The 7,274-nt window shown below is 38.7% G+C and overlaps 1 pseudogene; it reads right to left on the bottom strand.

Annotated features, from left to right (window-relative positions):
• Positions 1-239: 239 nt before the first annotated feature.
• Positions 240-6,432, bottom strand: LOC118026608 (annotated as a pseudogene).
• Between the last annotated feature and the right edge of the window lie 842 nt (positions 6,433-7,274).

The following is a 7,274-nucleotide window of genomic DNA, read 5'->3' as shown; positions in this document are numbered from 1 at the left end:
AAGGCTTATTTGTTTACTTTAGAGAGAGAACATGCACATGGGCAGGGGGAGAGGCAGAGAGAGAGGAGAAGGAATCCCAAGCAGATACCCTGCTGAGTGCAGAGCCCAACTCGGGGCTCGATCCCATGACCATGAGATCATGACCTGAGCAGAAATCAAGAGTCAGATGCTTAACCAACTGAGCCAACCAGGAACCCCTTTTTATTACTTTTATATACATAGAATTCAACAGTGTACACTTAGCCCAGTTTGGTGGCCAGTTCTTTAGGCTTTGCCTTTCCCAACTTGGCAATGTGTGTTACCTACTTTGGACCCAGAATATTGCCTCCCCAATGACAGTGGATCTTATCATATCTGTCATTATAATTGGTCTTGACAGCTTTTACCAGCTTAGCCAGAGCTCCTTTGTCTTCCAAGTTAACCTGTATGAAGGCAAGAGTGGTGTAGGCCTTCCCATGGACCAGATGCCCCAGCCTGGCCTTTCCCCTGATAATGCAGTAGGAACCCTTATCTTACAACACAGGACAGGCAGGAAGACAACCAGCTCAATGGAATCCACATCATGTGTAATCATTACCAGCTGAACCTTCTTGTTTTCCACCAATGTGATGACAGTATTAACCCCAGCTCAAAGGAGAGATGGCCTTTTAGTGGGGACATACCCTTTGCCCACAGCTTTCTTCTCAGCCCAGACCAAAAATCTCTGCTTCTTCTCTTGCTTTGTCTGTGGTCTGTATTTGTGGGCCAGCTTAAGTAGTTCAGTAGTTGGTGGTTCTAGGCCTGGATGAACAGGATGATCACAGGAGGCATTTTTAGACATTTATAGAGAATTGCCCTTTCCGCCTGCAACCTGATGTAGCAGGACCATCTGACAAAGGGGGTGAGGTCCTTTTGGGGCTGATGTCTTGTCTGATGCCAAAATTCTTGGGCCTTTTCTCAATCAACAGGGAAATGACTACATTTTTGGCCGCCTGCTTCTTCATGAAAGCAGGGGCGGGCGCCACCTTCTTCCCTTTAGTCTTCTTTCCTTTTGGAATCTTGGATATCTGAAGGAGAGAGCTCTTTATTTCTTATAATATTATCATTCACTTCTTCTGGGATTTCAGTTCCAATAGATATTAGAAATTATATATTGTGCCACAGATTTCCAAGGATCTTTGCTTTTCTTCCACCTGTTTCTCTTTCCATTTTTCAGATTGGATTATTTTTATTAATCTGTCTTCTTGGTACTGACTCTTATTTTATTTTCAGTCTACCATTAATTTTTTCTGATGAATTAAAAAAATCCTAAGCCATTGTAGTCTTTTGTTCAAGATTTCCATTTCCTTTTTTCTTTCTTTTTCTGTTTCCATCTCTCTGTTGAGATTCTCTAACAATTCATAATTAAGACAATATTTTCTTTAAATACTTGGACATATTTATTATATCTGTTTTAATGTTAGTGTTCTAACTCCAACATCTGCTTCACCTTGAGATACATTATCTGCTTTTTTCTTGACTATTGGTCACATTTTTCTGCCTTTTTTTTTCATGTCTAGTAATTGTTATTGCATTCTCAACAGCATAGATGATACATCTTAGAGTCTTAAGATTCTGTTATCTTTTTCCTGGAAAGTGTTGATTTTTATTCTGGCAGACCGTCCAATTACTAACTAACCAAGTTGAACTTGTGTAGAGATGGTTTCATTTTAGACTTTTTAAGGTCATATCTGGGGTAGACCTTCCTCTGGGATATGGTTCTTATTCCTAAAACAAGTGTTTTTCTGCCGTGTCAAATGGATGCCAAAGTGTTAGCAAGGTCTTTCTGCTCCTACAGGACTAGAACGCCAACATCTTCTGGTAACTCAATTACACTTTCTACTCTTTTGCTTCTCCATTCACTGCTCATCTTGTGCATACTCCACTAAACCCTCAGCCAAGAACTTCTGGAGAGACCACATGGAGACTTCTGGGATCTACTCCACTGCACGGCTGTGCTTCCCAGGGCCCTGCATCACAGATTCTAGTGACTTTAAATGCCTTATACCTGATTTCTACTTTCTCCACTCAGAAAGATCATCATGCTTTGCTTGGGCTCCAGCTCCCTGTGCCACAGTCAGGACACTCCCTCAGCAGACAGTTGGCATGATTGTAAGTCTATCTTCTCTCAGGGATAGCAGGCTGGCACTAACTGGTTTTCAATTCCTGCAACAATTGCCTCATATTTTGTCCAGTTTTTTAGTAATTCTCAATAGGAGAGTTAGTTTTGCATCATTTACTGAATCGTGGACCGAATCAGACTTTCCTGGCTGCAGATTTTTAAATGTAATCTGACTACTTACCGAGACATATGGTTCTTTGATCTTTCTGTAATTACCAGGCTCCCTGTATTTCAGGTCTATTCCTTGCCGCTGACCACTCCTCCAACCACAACTTTTTCTCTCAAAAGTCTTCTTTTCCTTTCCCCCTTTTTTTACTTGCTGCCTGAAAAATCATGAGATCATTTTGTGTAGAGTGGACATATATGACTTTAAGACCTAAAACTGGCATATGTTAGGGGCAAAAAATGAACTCAACTTTAACATACCTTTAAAGTGTCTAGTACATCATATGAGTACTTGGTTTTTCATCTCCATGTATCATATCATTTATATTTATTGATAAACCTTTGGATTCTTCTTAGGCCAATACCAGGTACAGAATATGTTTTTGGGATGTAGAAGAGAAAACTGTGTCCTAAGAAGTCTGCTTCCTTTGAGGGTGGTAATAAGGCTACTTCTAAATTGTCATTTCCATTCAAAGTAATTTGTGTAAATATTGGCATCCATCAACTTTCCTTTCCCTTTTCCTTCCTTTCTCTTTCCCTTTCTTCTATTTCTCCTTCAACCAACATTTACAAATAGACTTCTAGGTGCTTGGAAGCCTAAAGTAACAATATCTTTTGGGGTATCCCACAATTTCGTAAGCTCTCAGCATTATCTTAAATTTCATGGCAGGACTAAAATATCCCCAGAATTTTACCATCTTTCTAGGAGCAAAAATAATGACAGTGATATTGGATGTCTTCTGGTCTCTGGCCCAACTGATCAAAAGGAGGTATTTTGGCATCTTACTGAGAAATCCCTGTGAACAATCAGGTAGATGATTCACATCAATAAAAAGTACTCCTGAGAGGTCTATCCAAGAGGAACAAGGAATTCAAAACTCTGCTGTTTAATCAGGGACATCTTCTTTGTTCAGATAAGCTCTGCATTTTTATTTATTTATTTTTCTAAAGCAGAGATCTCCAGTTTTTATTTGAAAACATCCCAGGATGGATCTAATTGTCTAAGGAATAATGCAAAATTCTCAAGACAGTATTAATTTGTAGGACTTGGTGAACACATGTGGTTGTGTTTTTTTCTTTATTCTACTTCTATATTTTTTCATACTATTAACTCAAAGTAATGTATAGCAATAAAGGTAAAGGTGTATAAATATCATAGTATTCTCTCATGTAAGGGATTGCTTTCTTCCTTTTAATAGTGCCTTTTATTACACTAATTATACTTTAATATACGCTTATTGTTCAAAAATACACACTCCGTAATCAGAGTAAAGCATTTCCCTTAATTTCCTCTCTCAATTCGAATGGATTTCTTTTACTATATGTGTATTTCATTTGAGTCCAGTTTAAATTTTTAAAATGTGTTGAAAAGCACCCCCAGGTATGTGAGAGACATCTAAAAATTAAATAACAATGAGACTTATAATTCCCAAGAACTGGGAGATCCCTGCCCTATACTCTCAAAGCTTGATCCCTATCTGATACTCATTATATGGTGTCATCTTGACATTTAGAAAAATGACCTATAGCAGTCATCTAAGCTACAATGAAACTTTTTTTGTTCATAAAATATTTGACTTGCCAGATCTTCTGATCCTAAGTTCAGTGTTTTTACTTCATACCAAGGCAACTCATTTTCCCTTTTGCACTTCTTTCAAGATCTCTAACATTTTTAAAATTCAATAATCACTGACTGATGGAATACAAGCATTAGTTTTTTAGAGACGCAGATTCTATTATTTTCTCTCCATTTTTTGTTTTGCTTTCATTACTTTAAAAATCTGTAGCAATTTTGAGACAATCTGTTGTCCACACACTAAGATAAGTAAAGGATGGATCAATGATTTCTTTACCCATTTACTTCACTCTGTGAGCAAGAGATTGTGCCGAGTGCATGCATGTGGCACACAGCGTAATATTTCCAGCTGTGTCCCCAAATACAATGTATGAAAAGGAAAACAGACATGCATTGGCATTTGGGAATTAATTCATAGCTACATAGGAATGCAAGGTAGAGGGAACCCCAACCCCTATCCCTGCAGTTAATACATTTGTGTGCAGATGAGAGAGAAGAGGGCCATGCTCTAAGGCCAAAACAAAAAAAGCTGTTTCTGACTGTTGCCAGCCTAATCCCTTTTCAGTTTCACAATCATGAAGGGTTTTGCAATTTTTCTGTCTATAACATTTCTCTGTTCTACAGAAACTCACTGTGTGGAAGGAGCAAGGACTTGCCTTGTAGGGGAAGGGTGGTATCTTTAGTAAACTGGTCTGCACTAGCTACAGTGCTAAGGCCTTCCAAGACCATTTTTTTTAAAGATTTTATTTATTTATTTGAGAGAGAGAGAATGAGAGACAGAGAGCACAAGAGGGAAGAGGGCAGAGGGAGAAGCAGACCCCCTGCTGAGCAGGGAGCCCGATGCAGGACTCGATCCCGGGACTCCAGGATCATGACCTGAGCCGAAGGCAGTCGCTTAACCAACTGAGCCACCCAGGCGCCCGTTCCAAGACCATTTTAAGTAACAGCAGATCAAGTTCTGTTCAACTACAGATTCTATACAGAATCCTTTCATTGGATTCAGAGCCCAGGTTATGAGTAGATATGTTGGGTTTGTCATTGATGAAATATGCCTCTAAAAGGAAGCATATCATTTGAGCTTGGGCATGTATAGTTTATTACTAGTTTTACTCTCTTGATTGACAATGTTGTTAATAACTCATGATCTAATTTGCGTTATTTTGTGGGTATAAGAAGAGAATCAAAATGAGGAAAGTAGAGAATTTACCCTCTACAGTACTGTGTTTTGTGAACAGTATAAAACTCCTATTGGTGAGACACGTGACTCTTTTAGTCACGGTTCTATAAACATGGAGCCAAGAGCAACCCACAGCAAATATTTAAACTCAATCAGACCAGTTATTAGATGTCATGTAAATAAGGAAAGGAAAGAGATGAGCTGGTTTAAATCATAAATAATGAAAGGAAAAATATCAGCTGACTTAAATTCTTTTTCTTAAATAGTCTGTGTAATTAGAAACAGACATAGCCTCTCTCTCTCTCTCTCTTTACCAGCTTTTTAAAAAGTCAAAATGCTGTGTCTTCTATAACTTCTCATTTTTAAAACTTTGGGGGGTATATAAAAATCTATGCAATTTCAACTTTTTATTGGTCAAATAAAGACCAGAAAACTAATTTAAACTAAATATACAAATCGATTAAAACATGAAGTTAAGGGGCGCCTGGGTGGCTCAGATGGTTAAGCGTCTGCCTTCGGCTCAGGTCATGATCCCGGGGTCCTGGGATCGAGCCCGCATCGGGCTCCCTGCTAGGCGGGGAGCCTGCTTCTCCCTCTCCCTCTGCCTCTCCCCCTGCTCGTGCTCTCTCTCTCTCTCTCTCTCTGTATCTCTGTGTCTCAAATGAATAAATAAAAAAATCTTTAAAAAAACATGAAGTTAAGGATTAACTCCAATTTTATAATTGTTAGTAAACTACCCCTTTGTCAGGAACATTTGTTTTTACCATCTTTACTTCAGAAATATTTCATAAGATCTATGAAGAATGTATTTACCGTGTTAAATATATGCTTATTCCTACAACTCCCTAAGATTTTTTTTTTTACTTAGAGAAATATAAGCACATGTGAGGAAAAAGAAAACCCAAATAAGAATAAAATAAAATAAAGAAATAAAAATAAAAGTAGGAATAAGAAAAAAGTTTTAAATATTGTACAAATAAAAAAGATATCACGGTAATTACAGGAAAAAAACTACTAAGTAACATTAGAATTATACTTTCATGCCATTTTTACAGTTAACAACAAAAACAGAAAAGGTTTGGGGGTGATAATTTTGTCAAGTTGGAGGTTAAATTTGACTCAGAAATATACATAAAATGACAGTAGTTTCAAAATGTTCCATGCCATCTAGTTCTGGCACTCCAGCCTGATAAAGAAATATTACCTTAGCAATACTTGCCATTGCTGCTAGCATTGCAAATGGTTAAAAATGTTGCTGAAGGAAAACCAGCCAGCAGGACCAACAGGTTCATCAGCCTGCGGCTCTGTGCTTCCACTGCTAGTCGTGGCCTGCGCATTTCCTAGCATCTCACCTCCACAAATGAGCACCGCCATTCTTCAGCCCCCAGTGCATCTGTTGTACAAGCTTCAGATCAGAGCGTGGAAATAGGGACAAATGCCACCCACTCCCGGGCACTTGCTGTTCCACCAACTGTTAGCAATTGCACAGCATGTTTTCTACTCTCTCAGTCTCTCAGTTCCTGTGTTTCTGGAAGGTAGCGGACAGGTAAAGAGTATGATTTTCCTGCCAAAATACCCCCCACAGTGCAAGAAGCGATTTGCCAGTCTCTAGAAATAAACAGAGAACATAAAGAAAAATACGGAAATATGGGAAATGTGTCGTAGCACTCTAAGGCTGGAAATGAACTAGAGAGCCCATTCCCATTTCATCCATTCAGACAGATAGATCAGCCATTCAATCGTTTATTCATTCACCAGATATATTTTGAGTAGACTGTGCATGGAACTGATATTTAAATGGATAAGTAATGGGGTGCCTGGGTGGCTCAGTCCGTTAAGTGTCTGCCTTTGGCTCAGGTCATGATCCCAGAGTCCGGGGATCAGCCCACATCAGGCTTCCTGCTCGGTGGGGAGTCTGCTTCTCTCTCTGCCCCTCCCCTCCACTCGTGTTCTCTCTCTCTCTTGCTCGCTCTCTAATAAATAAACAATTTTTTTTTTTAAAAATGGATAATGTATCAATAAAAATAATGAACAGGAAGGTACAATTGAATAGGCAACAATAAGTGACTGGTTTCATTTTATTACATTATTATTTTAGAGAACCTACATCATACAAGTTGTTTTTACACATTTGGTATTTTCGTGTTGGTCCCAGCAATGAGTAGTTCAGCATGAAGATGAAAGAATGACTAGTTACATGACTACCTGGTGACACA

This window comes from Mirounga leonina, unplaced genomic scaffold (genome assembly GCF_011800145.1).
Source record: "Mirounga leonina isolate KUSES-001 unplaced genomic scaffold, KU_Mleo_1.0 Mir_260, whole genome shotgun sequence".
Taxonomy (NCBI): Eukaryota; Metazoa; Chordata; class Mammalia; order Carnivora; family Phocidae; genus Mirounga; species Mirounga leonina.
Note: the sequence above shows the minus strand (reverse complement) of the source record. Positions and strands in the feature narration are given on the sequence as shown.